This window comes from Chinchilla lanigera, unplaced genomic scaffold (assembly GCF_000276665.1).
Source record: "Chinchilla lanigera isolate Chin_1 unplaced genomic scaffold, ChiLan1.0 scaffold00007, whole genome shotgun sequence".
NCBI lineage: Eukaryota > Metazoa > Chordata > Mammalia > Rodentia > Chinchillidae > Chinchilla > Chinchilla lanigera.
This window is the reverse complement of record NW_004955408.1, coordinates 1,014,032-1,030,354: the sequence shown is the minus strand read 5'-3', so window position 1 is coordinate 1,030,354 and position 16,323 is coordinate 1,014,032. Positions and strand designations below refer to the sequence as shown.

At 46.2% G+C, this 16,323-nt stretch overlaps 1 long non-coding RNA gene across 1 annotated transcript in view; it reads right to left on the bottom strand.

Annotated features, from left to right (window-relative positions):
* LOC106147559 overlaps window positions 1-15,156 on the bottom strand; it is an 18,300-nt gene extending 3,144 nt beyond the window's left edge. Inside the window, exons 1-2 of the long non-coding RNA XR_001232491.1 lie at window positions 14,930-15,156; window positions 11,963-12,068 (exon numbers count right to left, since the gene is read on the bottom strand). This is a non-coding gene — a long non-coding RNA (uncharacterized LOC106147559). The remainder of the gene's footprint in view (window positions 1-11,962; window positions 12,069-14,929) is intronic.
* Between the last annotated feature and the right edge of the window lie 1,167 nt (window positions 15,157-16,323).

Genomic DNA, 16,323 nt, shown 5'->3' with positions numbered 1-16,323 from the left:
CCGCCGCCGGCTGCCGTTGCCTTGGGAACCGCGCGGCGTCGCGGGCGCACGGCGGCTCCTGGCCAGGTCACCTCGGGGCGCCGGGAGCGGCAAGGTCGTGGGTTCAGAGGCACGGCAGCTGCGCGGGCTCCGGGGTCTCGACCGCTGTGCGTCTGAATGACCACGCTAAGGACGCTCTTGGGGAAGCAAGCGGGAGAGCGGCCGCTCCGCCCTCCGCCAGAGAGCAGCAGAGCGAGGTGACCCTCCTGGGGAAGGTTTCTCCCGCCCTGCGAAGCAGCCGCCCCCGCAGGTATTAGCACGGCAAGCCGCCCGGGAAGGGTTAGGCAGAAGCTACCGTGCCTGTCGTCCCGTCCGTGTCCTGCACAGGCTACTGGAGTTAAACCCTGCCCTGACGGGGTCCTAGCCGTACCCCTCCCGCCCTGAAAGCTCCCCTGCTGCGCACTGCCTGCTGGAAAAGTCCAAAGCTCAGTGCGTGAGAACCTAAGATCTGCACAGTCCCTCCTCGCCTAGCACCAGCCTGAACCCCAGCGCCGGCCAGCCTGCCCTCACACAGCGCGGTCAGCATGCGGGCTCCCCGAAAGCGGTCCCGTCCGAAATGCCATAAAGCAAGTACAACACGGTGTCTACTTAGCAGTGGCTTGACTTGTGATTATAGAAACGTTAATAATAACCTCTCCCTCTACCCCTAAAAAACACTCAGTGCTGCAGAGAAAAGATGCAAGTCCGTATTATTTGGTGCTAGAAGACAAGACAGCATCAGAGTCATTCTCATCCAGAAGACTCAGACACTGCTGGGGGAAGGAAGATGGCATAAAGGGACAGGTAAACGCCACGAAATTATAGATGCGCTGCCCTTCGATCCAGCAGTCCCTCATCAGCAAATCAATTCTACAAATCTCCCTGCACACAGAGAAAGGGCAGCTGGACAACATTACTCACTGGGGCCTTCACTGTAATGACAGTAGATTGGAAGCATCCCCCGGGGTCCCGAGGGACTGGTTAGGCTCTAAGATGCACCCCCTTCAGGGACACAGGCTGTCAAAGATGACAGGGAGCTCTCCACCACCGATATTAAACCATTTCCCCGGCACATAGGTAAGTGGATAGCACATCTCGCCTTTTAGGAAGGGAAAATCAAAACATATATTCATATATAATTACATAAAGAAACACTGGAAATATACACAGGAATCTACTTTTTGGCAGTGCAAGGGATGGAGTCCAAGGCCTCACACATGCTAGACAAGTGCTCTGCCCCTGAGCTACATCCTCAGCCCAGCACTATTTTTAATTGTTGAACCATATAATGGATCTTCCATTGGAAAGTTAAACATAATCTTTTAAAACAATTACACTTAGCTGAGCATGGTGGCACATGCCTGTAACCCCAGCACTTGGGAGGCTGAGGCAGAAGGATTGCCATGAGTTCAAGGCCAGCCTTGGCTACATAGTGAGTTCGAGGCCAGCCTGAACTACACAAGGAGACACTGTCTCAAACTAAAAATAAAACTAAAAAAAATTACACTTAGACAAACAAAACATTTTTAAGTCTGTAACTTCACAAAAATATGTGAAGTTGGGCTTCACTTGCCAGATGACCTCTGCATGTACTATCTCTCTCTCCCTATAAGTGTCCGTAGGGGACGACATCTCCTCCTGTTCATCTTTATGTAGGATTGAGCACCTAGTAGGTACTCAAATATTTATTGAACAGAAGGCTATTGTTTTGTGAAAACTGACAGCCACAGATAAAAATGCCAAATCAGGCCCAGGGCACAGGACCAGGACTGCTGGCTTTACTTAACGAGGATCACCATAGTGATGAGCAGTGGGAGAAACAGTCCTGCCTTGCTACCAGCAGCAGCCTGAGCCGCCGGCCCCGCCTCGCTGGAATGAGGGGCGCATCGCTGGCTGCAGCTTTATGGGGCTTTTAGGGGGTAAAGTTTTACTCATGTTAACAGCAAATGTTTAAATATGCATCATCCCCTTGAGCCTCGAGCTGTATTACAGGAGACTTGGTTTTCTTGCCATTTTTTTCCTTTGCTGATTAGAAGAAAAAAACAGGAAATGAAATCTGGTTTATATATAATTTGTCACACATGTAACATATCCAACTTTGTAAGCACTCCAAGTTTTCATTAACTCTGCTGAAATATATTTACATTAAGAATCTCTCAGCCCTAATGTCGTTAGTTTCAAACTTCCAAACTTAGTTGTTTTGCTCAAAATGCAGATTAGAGCCAGATGGAGGCCCAAGCACCCCCATTTGACCTCCTTCCCGTCAAAACCTCACAAGTGGCAGAAAAGTCTCTGTCTGTGGAGGAAGCAGAAAGGAGAAGGGGAAGAAAGGCAAAGCCTACGTTACGGGGAAATAAGAAGGGTCACTGTCACCAGACCACAGCGTTTGCGCTCCGCCGAAACCCGAGAGTGGACACGTCATCCAGAGTGGGGAGAAGTGCCCAGTGGCTGCTCGCGCCCCGACCCCAGGAAGGACGAGGAGCTCCTCCGGCACACAAGGAAGAGAGGCTGCCCTGGCCCAGGAGTCAGCAGGGGCAGGCACGCTATGCTGAGTAACGACAGGAGCATTAGATATTAAGTTAGCACATAGCCAGGAATCTGCAAGCGTTTTTGAAAACCAGCACAGTGATAAGAAGATCTCATACCCAACATCAGAGCATTATAACCAAAGGATGTTAATAGTGAAAATTAAGATAGATGATAGAAACATAGATAGATAGATGATAGCTAGATCGATAGGGTCTTTTTTTTCACTACTGAGGATTGAGCCCGAGGCCTGTGTATACTAGGCAAGTCCTCTACTACTGAGCTACACCCTGGCCCCTCATTTTTTATTTTCACACAGCGTCTTACTAAGTTGCCTAGTCTGGTCTTGAATTTACAATCCTCCTACCTCAGCATCTCGCATAGCTGGGGTTGTGGGGATGCACCACCACTCTAGATAATAGTTACAATTGCTATTTTCTAGGAAACAGTAGACTATATTTCACCCATAAAAGTTAATTATAAATAGCACAAACTAAAGATTAACTTTACAAACACAATAGATAGGGTAAACAGTGAAATAAACACTACTTGGTAACATGAGATTAGTGGCACAGAAGATCAAGCCATTGTCCTGAAAAGTGTAAACAGGCAAAGAAAGAAACTGAAGAAGTGTGAGTTAAAAATGACCAGACATGGAGGGTGGGCCCAGAAACTCTAGTATTAGCATAACAGGAGCTCCAAAAGGAAAAAGCAGATCAAATAGGCGTGGAAGGTTCAGCGCAGTGGGTGAGGGGAGCCCAGTGCCCAAGAGAGACACTCGTCTTCTGGCTGATGAGGCTCATTCAGTGCCAAGCAGAATGAATGAAAGTAAGACAGAATTTTCAAAAATCCAGGCAGACTGCAATAAAATTTTAGAGCGCCGAAGATAAGAGGAAAACCCTCGTCGGTTCCAGAAAGAGAAAACAGTTATCACAACAGAGTGAAAATCAGCTTGACGTCAGATTTATTATCAAATCTGAATACTAGAACCTAGTAATTCCACTAACATTCTGAAGGAAACAAATATTGTTAACCAAGACTCCAGTAGCCAGCCAAGCTAGCATCCAAGTGTAGCTGCAGACTAAAGGCATTGTGAAAGATGTTTAGGGAGGCTGGGGATTTAGCTCAGCGCCAAAGCGCCTGCCTGGCAAGTGCAAGGTCATGAGTTCGATTCCTGGTACTGGAAGAAAAACAAAACAAACAAAAAAAAAAGACAAAAGATGTTTAGGTTCGAGAACCCTGGACGCACAAAATAGTTCTAAGAGCCAACAAATGGGACCACATCTAACTAAAAAGCTTGCATGGCAAAAGAAACAACCAAATGAAGAGACAGACTACAGAATGGGGGAAACTGCCAGCGATTCCTCAGGCAAAGGACTAATACCTAGAATATATAAAGAACTCAGGAAATTAGACCCCTCCTCCCAAAACAAAAGACCCATTGAAAAAATAGGCAAGAAGAATGAATGACGCTCCTAGGAAGAAGTACAAACGGGCAAGGCATACATGAAGCAGTGCTCAGTATCGCTGGCCATCCGAGAAATGCAAATTAAAACAACGCTGAGAGTCCATCTTACTCCAGAAAGAATGGCTGTCATCAAGAAATCAAATAAGGGCCGGGTGTGGCAGCGCTCACCTGCAATCCCAGCACTCAGGAGGCTGAAGCAGGAGAATCACCTCAAGTTTGAAGCCAGCTTAGACTACGTAGTGAGTTCAAGGCCAGCCTAAACTACATAGCAAGACCCTGTCTCAAAAAAAGGAGGAGAAATATCAAATAATAAATGCTGGAGAGGCTGAGTAGGGTTGGCGGGGGGCCTTCTGCATTATTGGTGGGAGTGTAAACTAATTCAGCCTGTATGGAAATCAGTATGGAGATTACTCAGAAAACTAAAACTAGAACTTCCATTTGACCTAGCTCCGACATTTCCCTTTTACATATCTTCCTGAAAGAGTTATAAACATCATCTTACAGTGACACATGCACACCTGTGTTTGTAGCCGCACAATTCATCATACTTAAATCTTGGAAGGAGCCTGTGAGCCCATCAACAGATGAGTGGGGGCTGGGGATTTAGCTCAGCGGCAAAAGCACCTGCCTGGCAAGCGCAAGGTCATGAGTTCAGTTCCCGGTACCGGAGAAAAACCAAAAAACCAAAAAAAAAAAAAAAAAAAAACAGATGAGTGGATCAAGAAAATGTATTTATACACAATGGATTATTATTCTGCCATAAACAGATAAGAAACTTGAGCAATTTGTAGGAAAATAGATGCACCTTGAGACCACAATGTTAAGTGAAATAAATTACACACACAAGCTTAAGTATCACTTGGTTCCTCTTATATAAGAAACCCAAAGTGTAAATAAACAGCAAAATAAAGAGAGATAATAGGAGGTGGGAAACAGCTCTTCCTCAGGGGGGAGGGGATCAAGAGATGGAGGGGAGGGGAGAGAAAGTGCGTGAAAAAGGGAATCAAGAGGTGCTCTACCCGTGCACCAGCTTCCACAAGGCGCGTACACATCATGTGCTGCAAGCATGTGTCAACAAAGAAATGAAATTTTTCAAACATATCTAGGTTCATATCACCTGTAAACTTTTCCCTCAAGGAACCCAAGAAAGCAAAACACAGAATATGATAAATAGTAAAAGGAGACACAATGTTAAAACTCAGAGTTCATGCATAAGCATTCGACCAGTAATGTTAGATCTGAAACGAGCTCCCCCAGGGGGGAAGCGGCCGCAGGGGAGGGGGCATCCAGAGGGAAGAGCAAATCACTCCGAAGTACACCCGTTTCTGTCCAAGCTGAGAGCCGGGCTTCTTGCAAATTACCCGACTAGAACTGCCACGCTTCTGAAAATAATGTAATTCGCTCCTCTTAATAAACTGCAGTGATTCACTAAATAATTGGACTAGTGAACCGGCTTTGTTTTTTTTTAAGTGAATGAAACTGTTTGTAAATTTTGTATCCTTAAACTCACTCAATGGTAATAGAGGGGATAAGATCTAAAAAAATCATTTAAGTTATCACATAGCCTTTGCAGCACCTTTTAAATGAAGGCATCTCAGACCAGGCTGGCTGGAGCACTGCCAGGATGGGAGACTAATCCAGTACGATCCAGGACTGTACAGAAAACAGGCTGAAACGGGACAGCCTCCCGCCTTGGACTCAAAGCCAGGGCCTCCCACTCTGCCTCTGAGCTTCAATCCCAGGCTGACAGATGCCCTGGAGAGAGCACTAAACTGCTGAAATATGGAAAACAAGAATTCCTGACACAGTTGTTGCTAGACTTTCAATGGGGTTGAGTCCTGATTAAGTCCACTGGTAGCTGAAAACATCCTAAGTTACAAATGCACTGAGGCCAGGTGTGGTGGTGCACACCTTTGATCCCAGCACTCAGCAGCCAGGGCAGGAGGGTCACCGTAGGTTGGAGGCCAGCCTGGACTACATAAGGAGAGCCTGTCTCAGAGAAAAAAAAAAAAGTGCGCTGAATACACCTGACCAATCAAGTCCCACTCAGCAGCGCAGTGCACCCCGGTGTCCCTGTGCCCGAGAACTCAGCATGGATGGAGCTGTGCCGGCTGCCACCCAGCACCTGCAAGAGGGCACGCCACACACCCTGGCCGGGGAAGACCTACACTCCAAATCCAAAGTCCCTTTTGGGGGACGCTTCGTGTCATTGTAAGGTCCTGGTAAGTCCTTAAGGTCCTCTGAAGGCAGGGACCATCATACATCAGCATATTAAACTGAGGAAAATGTCTCCTCTCCTGTGAAGTCCCAGGAAGAACTGTGCATGCCTGAGGACAACAGGAAGCCAGCTGTGGCTGACCAAATGCAGTGCTTCTGCTGCTCCTGCCGCAGCCCCCAGCGGGCTGCAGTTCCCCGCTCCGTGACGGTGGGCCCAGCCCTCGGGCTGAGAGCAGGTGCCACAGGAGAAACACCTGACGTGTGTTTCTGTGCTTGGACTGCCCTCCCCAGCCCCGGCCACTACCCCAGACGAGCACGGCCCTGCCGGCCTGGGAAGGACAGGAGATGAGCCACGAGAGCCCCTGGCCTGCCACACGCGGGAAGCAGGTGACAGGCAGCTCTGCGACAGATATGAGAGGTGATGCCTGAGCCTTATTGCAATGGCTGCTCCCACTTTATATAGAACAAACCACTCTGGTTTAAAAAAAAAAAGGCTACTCTCCAGGAACACACAGTAACATGAGCACTCTCGCAGGCCACTGGCAGGGGGTGCAGGGAACCTTTTAGAACAATTTAGAGAGAGCCGTTGGGAGCCTTCAAAATACTGGTGCCCACTGCCCGGGAACCTCACTTCTGGATATTGATCCTCAGGAGTAACCCTGAATAGAGAAGAGAACACAGCGGTAATGTGGTTTGTAATAGAAAGAAGCACTGACTGACCGCTTGTCCTCTAAGATTTCTATCTGCTTTCTCTTATTCAAGCTCATAGCACTGCGAGGCCCTGCAGGGGCCCAGGCAGGTGGAATCGCTCTCCCCCGGGGGGAACAGAGGTAGAAGCGGGCTTCAAACCAAGCCCTCCACGCCGCAGCCTGCAGCCACCAGCAGAAAGGTGTGGGATCCACTCACATTGTGGAGTGTTGAGCAGCCACTTAAGAGAAAGGACAGCAGCTTTCCCTGCCTGGCAAAAGTAGCTTACAGAGGGGATGTGGGAAGAAGTAAGGCAGGCCGTGCACGTGGACCAGCTACTCACAGTGAACATGTTCATGATGCACTGCAAACACGTACCAATAAAATAAAACAAATGGGTTATGACATACGGCCATATAGAAAAAAGGAAAATGCCAAACTAACTGCCTGAAGTGCTTCCCAGGATAAGGCAGGGTGTAAATATGTTAATAAATAAAAATAGAGCACATAAAATTGAAGAAATATGTAAATTACAGCTATGGGGCACTGCTCACAGTAGCAGGGGAGGTGCTCACATGAAAGACAGTGACCAGGGTGTCATCCCAGCACCGAGGCAAGGAGGGAGGCATGGCCGACCCCAGAATTTGAGACTAGCCTGAGCAGCGTAGCAAGACCCTGCCTGGCAGGGAAAAGGTGACATGCCAAGTGTTTATCAGGATATGCAGCAACCAGAACTCGTAGGCATTGTTGGTAGGAGTATAAAGCAAAAAGTATTTTGGCAAATTTTTGTTGAGTATGCTCCAACCTTCTGACTCATTGGGCTTCAAACCAAGACCTCAGAAATCCTACGCTTTAGGTGCTGACTTGGAGTAAGTGATGTACCATCACACAAATAATTGTAGACAGTGCTGGTTGTAACTTTATTTGTAATAGGAAAAGATGAAAACAACTCAAATGCCCATCAACAAGAAAATAGATATGAGCTATTGTGTCCAGGACAAGCTCCTCACCAGAGGATGCCAGTGCCAGAGCCATGACCTTGGACCTCCAGAACTGTGAGCTGGCTGGGTGTGGTGGCACACACCTATAATCCCAGCACTCAGTAGGCTGAGGCAGGAGGATCACGGCAAGTTCAAAGCCAGCCTGCACTACCTGTTGAGTTCACTATGCCTGAACTGCCTAGAGAGACCCTGTCTCAAAAAAGAAAGAAAGAACTGTGAGACAAGGAAACTTCTTATCTCCATAAAGTACTGGGTCTTGGACATTTCATTATAGTAACTGAAAAGAGACCAGTTCAACACCCTCAAGTGCCTTTTGTAACTCTGCAGTACCCCTGACCCAGTCCCTCTAAGAGAGTGGAGCGTGGAAAAGGCAGTTGTCCCTCTTATCTCTTTCACAGAACAGAGAGGGCTGGGGAGGGCCTGGGTCAGGAGAGCTCACCTGGGCACTGATGCTAAGGAAGTGGACATTATGGGGGCAGCAGAGATGGGCAGCCAATTGCCCAGACAATGGAGTTCTGAAGGCAGGAGGGTGTGGCTGCCACATGACAAGGGGCACTTGGGACACACCTCAGCCAGATCCTGAAAGACGATGACCTAAAGGCTCCTGGGGTGACAGCAGCGAGACCCAGAATTCAGGCTCTAGAAAAGCCAAGTGAAGCAGGTTGCTTCCCAAGTTCTACGTGGGAGTGAGTGAAGTTGCGAGGCCTTGGAGCTATGAGGTTCGTGGGTCAGTGTCAGCCCCACAGGTGGGTCCAACCAGAGTGAGTGCAGGGACGCGTCAGGAAGGAGACACAGCAAAGCACCCATAAGAATTAGCTCTGTTCCCTGAGCAATGGGACTGCAAATGGTTTTCCTCCTTTATGTTTGCGGGTTCTTTACAAATTTATAATAAAAGAAAAACCTTGAAATGTATTTATGGACATGTGATTGCACATAAAATAGTGCCTGTCAAATATTTTTGTCTCAGAATATTTTTACCTCTTAAAAAATCATTGCAGAGCCTAAAGAATTTTCATTGGTGTGGTTTATATCTGTCGGTTTGATGGTGGTAGAGGTGAAAACGGAGGAGAATTTAAAATATTTATGTAGCTGGGTGTGATGGTGCACACCTATAATCCCAGGAGTCTGGGAGACTGAGACAGGAAGACTGAAGTTCAAGCCCAGCCTAGGAAATTTAATGACATAGTGAGACCTTGTCCCACCTCAAAAAAAAATAATTTAAAAGATCTGGGGATATAGCTCAGTGCCAAGGCCCTGAGTTCAATCCCCAATGCTGAAAACAAGGAATGTGTTATGGTTTGTAGCTAGATGCCCCCTCAAAGCCACATGCTCTCATAGGTGGGGCTTTTTGGAGCTGGCTGGATCTAGGGTGTGTGATGCTGGTGAGGCATTAAATTAGTCCACTGACAGGTGTGGGTGATGGGAAGACCACACTGGGTGTGGGTGGCACCACCCAAATAGCTCAGAACATGGATGGAACGTAAAGAGAGGTTCGTTGCCGCTGCTGCTGTTTTCTTTCTGCACTGCCATGGACTGTTTCTCCTCTGAGACGCCCCTCTGCCATGCATCCCCGCCTTTGAATGAGCCCAGTGGACTGAAACCTCTACAAACTGTAAACTGAAATAAACCTTTCGTCCTTTAACTTGTGAGTGTTGAGTATTTTGCCCCAACAACAAGAAAGTAAGTAGAGCAGATGTTGGTACCAGGAGCAGGGCCATTGCTGTGACATTACCTGGTCACATGGTTGAGAGGCCTTTGGAACTAGATTGTGGGAAGTGTCTTGTTTTCTCTGGGGACGTTTGGAGATGCTGTCTGAAGAAGCAGCCCTCGAATGCTGGAAGCTAAACTTGATGGGAGATTCTAGTCAGAGCTCAGAAGACCAGGAAGCTGATAAAAATGCAACTGGAAAAGACTAGCTCAAGACATTTCAGTTGGGAAAAAGGACTCCATTGGCAGTTGGACTCCAGGCAATATGTGTTATGCTTTGGCAGAAAATTTGTCTGCATTTTGTTGGAGCCCAGAGACTTTTCAGGAAAGAGATTAAGTGTGGGAAACTAATTAATCTGGCTGAAGATATTTCAAGGTAGTCTAATGATACGGTGACATGGCCACTGTTGTCCATCAAGAGCAAATGGAGGAGCAGAACGATTTAAAATTTTTTGAGCATGATGGTGCATACCTGTAATCCCAGCACTCAGGAGGCTGAGGCAGGAGGATCATTGGAAGTTCGTGACCAGCCTGGACTACAAAGTGAGCTCAAGGCCAGCCTGAACTGCATAGTGAGACCCTGTCCCCAAAAGACAAAAAATAAAATAAAATTTTTGAGTTTGGTCAGAAAGCAAGCTCCAGCAAAGTTGTGGCCTAAAAGGATGGAGCAGAGGAAAACTTGGTTGCTGAAAAAATGAGCAATAAAAAGCCAAGAATTTTTAAAGAAGGCAATGGAAAAGATGGCCTCAGGGCATCCCAAGAACCAACAGGACTTCACCCTTTGCAGACTTAAAATTACTAAGTTGAAAGATTTTGCTTTGAGGAAAGAACCCCAGAGTTCCATGTTCCAGAATGGTGGCAGCCTAGAGAATTTGTTCCTCAGGACTGGGTTCATAGGTCCCAGCAATCCAGGCACTGAACTCCTATGGCCAAGAGAAAGAGAAGTCTGGCTACTGCTCTAGCTGGCAATAGACCTTGGCATCATCCATGTAGTGCTGGTGTTAGGTGCATACAGAATGGGAGGACTGTGGAGTCAGGAAGGCTTCCACCCAGATTTCATTCCAGGCAGTGTGCCCCTGACGTGGCAGTGTGTGATGCTCTGAGTGTGAAGCCAAAGATGCAGCAGAGACCCCAAAAGGTTGGAGAATCCAGGAACGTGGGTCATCTGAGTACAGCTGCAAGAAGGGAGCAAAGCCAGCCTAGAGAGAAGCCATGGGAGCTGCACACAGCTGCAGTGCCCCGGGAACAGAGCCACCCAGACACTGGACATGGAACTAGAGGGTTTCCTGTTCTCCTGCTGAATTTTGGACTTGTTCTCCTCCCATTCCTTTCTGTCCCCTTATGTGTACATTTTAGAATGGAAATGGTTATCTTGTGCCATTGTCTGTTGATTGTGTTTAATTTTTAAACATTTTTCCTGGGGCTCATAGCAAAGAATTTGCCTTAAATTTCATAGAAACTCTGGACTTGGATCTTCAACAATGCTGGAACTGTTAGGACGTCAGCAACTCTTATAGATGGACTAAATACCTTTTGCATAAAGGGATGTGCATGAGAGTTTTGGGGACAGGGGCAGAGTATTACGGCTTGTGTCTAGATGCCACCCAAAGCCTCATGCTGTCATAGGTGAGGCTTTTCAATGCTGGCTGGATGCAACATATGTGATGCTGGGGTATTAAGTTGGACAACTGACTGGTTTAGCATAGCTCTGGGTGTGGATAAGGAGGCCACCCTGAATGTGGGTGGCACCACCCAAAGGCTTGTAGCCTGGATGGGATAAAAGGGAAAGGGAAGTTTGCTGTTATTGCTCACTGCTTTTCTGCTTCCTGCCTGTCCTGCCATGGACTGTTTCTTCTCTGCAATGCCCCTCTGCCATGCTGCCCTGCCTTGGAGCCAGCCCACTATGGACTGAAGCCTCTACAGATTGTGAGTGGAAATAAACCCTTCCTCCTTTAACTTGTGGGCATTTTGTCCTAGTGATGAGAAAGTAACCAAGACAGTATGCAAAAGTAATGATGACGAAAATTGCTGAGAGAGTGGGTTTTACATGTTCTCTTCACAAAAAATAAGTATGTGAGGTAGCACCTATGTTACTGAGTTTGAGTTAGCCATACCACAATGTATACATATTTCACAACATCATGTTATATACCATAATATATGCATTTTGTCAATTTAAAATAAATTTTTTTTAAAATTCAAAATGCTGAAAATATTGAAGTGTTAACTTTTTTAAAATTAAAATAAATGATTTTATGTTAACATAAATAACATTTTTATGAAAAATAACTATAGTCTAAAACATTAGTAGCAGAAGGGCACTGTTACATTTGCAAACCTCTACAAGGATGTCTAGTTCAGTAGACAAGGGCTGGATTCTCACATCTGCTTCAGCCTTCAATCTGTTGCGAAGCCACGCATCTTGCAGTCTCTGGAAAATTCCACTGTGTACTCAGAGAGGAGCAAGAGAGGGGGAAAGGAAAATGATGTCTCTGTATTATTATGAAAATAGTTTTGGCTACACTTTGAAAACTACTGATACACAGTATAATCACAACTATATAAAAATGAGTATATAGAAATTTCTAAATAAATGTAATGATGCCACTTAGTGGCGCTTTAGATTATTACAAGCCCTGGTTACTGAGCATGTGTGCCTGTGGTATACAATACGTGTGATAATATGGCATGCTTGCATGTGGAGTATGTGTGTATATATGGCGTGTGTGTGCAAGTATGTATGAACATGGTGTGTGCATGTGATGTGGTATAAATGTACGCATACAATGCGTGTATCATGTGTGTTATATAAGTACATATATATATGGTCCACAGGTGTGTTGCCCTGGGTCATGTGTACATGTGGTATAGTACAAATGGACAGCTGCAGCATTACAGCCCCTCTCTGGGACATGCTTGAAGGACAGTGGTGAAGGAAAATCATCACAGTGGGCAGAACTTGGGTCAGTGCACGGGGTAATACATTTTGCCTGGCAGGAGAAACAGCCGGATATGCGACTACATACTGATTCATGGGCCATAGCCAATGGTCTGGCTGGATGGTCAGGAATGTGGAAAGAACATAACTGGAAAATTGGTGACAAAGATATTTGGGGAAGAAGTATGTGGGTTGACCTCTCCATGTGGGCAGAGGATGTAAAAATATTTGTTTCCCCTGTAAATGCTCACCAAAAGGTGACATCAGCAGAAGAGGACTTTAATAATCAAGTGGATAAGATGACCCGGTCTGTGGATAGTGGCCAACCTCCTTCTTCAGCCGCCCTGTCATTGCCCAATGGGCCCATGAACAGAGTGGGCATGGTGGCAGGGATGGAGGTTATGCATGGGCTCAGCAACATGGACTCCCACTCACCAAGGCTGATCTGGCTACAGGCTGTATATGCTTTGAATCAGCGCCCACTGTATGGCACTGTGTCTCCCACAGCCAGGATTCATGGGCCCAGGAATCAACAGGTGAAAGTAGGGATGGCACCACTCACCATTACTCATAGTGACCCTTTAGCAAAATTTTTGCTTCCTGTCCCCACGACCTTATGTTCTGCTGGCTTAGAAGTCTTAGTTCCAGATGAGGGAAGGCTTGTACCAGGAAGCACAACAATGATACCATTGAACTGGAAGCTAAGATTTCCCTCTGGTCATTTTAGTTTCCTCATACCTCTGAGGAAACAAAGCTGAAAAGGAAGTCATAGTGTTGTCAGGGGTGACTGACCCAGATTATCAAGGAGAAATTGGACTACTACTCCACAGTGGGGGAAAGGAAGAATATATGTGGAGTGCAGGAGATCCTTTAGGGTGCCTCTTAGTATTACCATGCTCTGTTGTTAAAATCAATGAGAAACTACAACAACCTAATATAGGCACAATGAGAAATGGCCCAGAGCCTTCAGGAATGAATGTATGGGTCACTCCACCAGGGGAAGAACTAAGACCTGCTGAGGTGCTTGCTGAAGGCCAAGGGAATACAGAATGGGTAGTGGAAGAAGGTAGTTCTAAATACCAGCTACAACCCCGTGATCAGCTACAGAAAAGAGGATTGTAATTGTACTATTTCTCCCCTAATACAGTTCTAATGTAATATAATGTTAATAGACTTGATGCTGGTCCTTAAGGATTGTTAAACTGTGTTATAATGCTCAAGTTGTGAAATGATAAGAATAAGCATCACCCAAGGAAAACTTACCTTCTATTTTGGTGAGGGAATTAGTGCCTTTACATTTGTAGGTAGGATAGTTATAACATGTTAGGCATAATTACAAGCATGTCTTTGTGTCTGGAAGCTAGTTTAAAGAAATGTGTCTGACTGCCAAGTTGACAAGGGGTGGAGTGTTACGGTTGATTCACTGTGTCAACTTAGGGAGTCTAGAGGTTTGGCTAAATGACTCAGCAGGAAGCCAGGGTGCTTACTTTGTATTCATCCTGAGCTTGTGTAAGAGGAGGGCATGCAGAGGATGTGGGTGTAGAGGACCACCCCCACTTCACCCCTAGGCCACATAAAAAAAGGGAATTGAGAAAGGACTGGCTGCTGGTTCTTTGGAGGAGCTCCAGTCTTCTCTTCAGCTTGGTCATCTGGCTTCTGGTGCAGACTGTTTGGCTTCTGCCTGGGACTCTTCAGCCTTCTGGTGTAGGCTCTCCGGCCTTCATCATAGATTCTTCAGCGTTTCGCTGCAGACCCATCGGCCTCCTGATACAGACTTGCACAGACACTGCAGTGAGCTCCAGGCCTGGGGCTGGGCTCTTCAATCTCTCCTCTGTGCAGACACCCTCTGCATGCTCCCTCATCCAACTCTGTGGCTGACCATCCTAAGCCAAACTTGTAATCTCTTATACATTTGTATATCTTGTGTTATATCTGTTTCTTCAGTAACCCCTGACTGATACAACATGTGTTTGCAGGGGTGGGGGTGACATATGTCCATGTAGTATGTGCGTTCATGTATCTGGATATATTTCATTGCTTTGTGGTATGTGATGTATGTGTGTGCATGTGTTACACTGTGTGTGGCATGTGTACATGATGTATGGTTTGGTTTTTTTTGGTACCGGGAATCGAACTCAGGACCTTGCACTTGCCAGGCAGGTGCTTATGCCACTGAGCTATATCCCCGGCCCGATGAAGTATGTATTGCTGCAGTGTATGTGTGTGCATCATGTATGCTGTTGATGGTGTGTGTTGACATATGTTGTACATCTTTGTTTGAGGAGTGTATATGTGTGTATATGTGTGTGTTTAGGACTTACACATGAAAGAATGTGGTTAATTTCTCAACACCTTCTGCATACGTACCTGCTCTGTGCTAAGTCTATCAGTATTCAGGAAATGTACATTAAACGCCCCTCAGAGTAACATGCAGGCATAGGTCTTCAGGAGGCATTCTCTCCTCTCCACCAGCTTCATGCCTTAGGCAGTGCTTCTGCCTTCTTGGAGGGAAAATGCCTTGCTCCAGTGAAAGAGTGGTGGATCCAGGACTCCAACTTGAGTCCTCCAATCAACATGAATTTAATAATCCTGTACTAATCTGTAAAAATTAACATTAAATGTTAGTTCTAACAACATTAATTGTAATGTTATAATATTATGTATAACATTATAACACTAATGATATAAACATTAAAATGCTATAAAAATCCTCTAAGGCTGGGGATATAGCTCAGTGGCACAGTGCCTGCCTGGCAAGCACAAAATCCTGAGTTCAATTCCTGGCACAAAAAAAAATCCTCTAAAATCTAAAAATCACTTATATGCTATAATCAAAAGAGTGTAGGCAAGCAGTATAGCTCAGTGGTAGAGTACTTGCCTAGCATGCTTGAGGCCTTGGGTTCTATCCCCAGTGCCACAAAGAGAAAGAAAGAGAGAGGGAGAGAGAGAGAGAGAAAGAGAGAGAGAGAGGGAAGGAGAGGGAGAGAGAGAGAGAGAGAGAGAGAGACCCATGTATAGTGACTCACACTCCAGGCAGATCACCCACCTTGCCCTTCCTTTCCTTGAGGCACTCTGACATCAGAAGAATGCTGCCCAGTCCCAGCTCCCAGTGTCTCCCAGGAGGCATGTGAGGGCTGGTGTCTGTGCCAGTATCACAAAATCCCACTGCTAGCCACAGCCACCAGTGTGGGGGAGGGCACTCTGTGTGCATTTGTGACCACCAAGAGCACCCACGAGGGTCGCCATCCTCATGCAAAGGACACAGAGATTTACAGCTTCCCTCCTTGTCCTTTTCCCCAGTTCCTGGGTGCTTGGGTTCAGCCAGCAGATAGATAGATAGATAGATAGATAGATACATACATACATACATACATACATACATACATACATACACAGATAGGTAGATAGACAGTAGATAGATAGATACATATAGATAGTAGATAGATAGCAGACAGATGACAGATGATAGACAGAGATAGACAGTAGACAGACCGATGACAGATAGTTGATAGATGATAGACAATAGATAGATAGATAGACAGATAGTAGATAGACAGATGACAGATAGACAATCGAAGGGCCGGAGATATAGCTCAGTGGCACAGTGCCTGCCTGGCAAGCGTGAAGTCGAGTTCAATTCCCAGTACAAAAAAAAGAAGACAATTGACAGACAGATAGATAGATATGGTGGCACACGCCTGTAATTCCAGTACTCGGGAGGCTGAGGCAGGAGAATCATTGCAAGTTTGAGGCCAGCCTGG